Here is a 1102-nt window from a genome sequence, read left to right as displayed (position 1 = left end):
AGACTAAGCTGCTAGTTTTGCGTAATTTCCCGTGCATAAATGTGCCCAAAAAAGTTTCAATAAACATTTGTTTAAGTTTGGAATCACAAGTAAGCTCAATTTATTGATTTTAGTAGACATTTTAACTATTATTATATCTACTGTAAAATAAGGTTCTTCAATTCATTCATAACTTATTCGAATACATAATTTATAATTTTATAATAAACTAATTTTTTTTAAAACAAAAAAGACTTGTCACGACTCATTTTTATAGATTACTTGACCCAAGATTTGGTAGCGACACCGGTTGAATACCACTGTCCACTGGCTTAGATTTTCTAATACCTTGCTATTTATTTTATTATTTTTTCTTTGTATTTACGCCTAGTTTAGTAGTTCGCAGATATTATGTACCTACAATAAACTATTGTATTATAAAATATTTGCAAAATAAGTAAGTTATAAATTATGAATTAGAATAAGTTATGAATAAATTGAACAATATGAACACTTATGCACGGGATATTACGCAAAGTTAAAGTTTTTTTTATTTCATGGCTTACAAAGGTGACACGAGTCGTGAAAATATTGTTACAAAAATAGTGAATCGCGAGTCAAAAAGGTTAAACATTACTAGTCAAAACCATAGATAGGATGAAAAATATTTTTATATTAAAAAATGTAAAATTCATTAGGTTTATCTTTGACAACAACTTAGATCCATTCTTAATTTAAAAAAAATTGATTTGGGCATTTGTTTGTAAATATCTGTGAACTAGTGTTCACAATTCACATACCTAGGTATGCGTTTATCAGTGGCGTGCCCAGCGGGTAGGCCTGATAGGCCCGGGCCTGCCCTGTGTTTCTTTTCGTATCGTGAGCTCAGAACCAAAAGGTGCTATCTCAAAATATCAAATTGTTCAGGAGAGCCATTTTAAACTATTTTCAACTTAAAAACTGCATTATCTTTTTTCGTAATGAATGATTTTTAATGATTAGTACATCTAAAAATTCACAAGTTGTTCTGAGTTAACACTAGCAATTTATTTTTCTTAAAATCAAAATGTAACGTAGAAAAACAAAAATGTAAAAAATTTCCGTTAAGTACCAAAAGTTCTTC

At 28.9% G+C, this 1102-nt stretch overlaps 1 protein-coding gene across 5 annotated transcripts in view; it reads left to right on the top strand.

Annotated features, from left to right (window-relative positions):
* LOC100576058 overlaps positions 1-1102 on the top strand; it is a 98527-nt gene that overhangs the window by 80467 nt on the left and 16958 nt on the right. The gene's annotated exons all lie outside the window — the stretch shown is intronic.

The sequence above is a fragment of the Acyrthosiphon pisum genome, chromosome X (genome assembly GCF_005508785.2).
Source record: "Acyrthosiphon pisum isolate AL4f chromosome X, pea_aphid_22Mar2018_4r6ur, whole genome shotgun sequence".
In the NCBI taxonomy this organism is placed as follows: domain Eukaryota; kingdom Metazoa; phylum Arthropoda; class Insecta; order Hemiptera; family Aphididae; genus Acyrthosiphon; species Acyrthosiphon pisum.
This window is presented reverse-complemented; position numbering and strand designations above follow the sequence as displayed.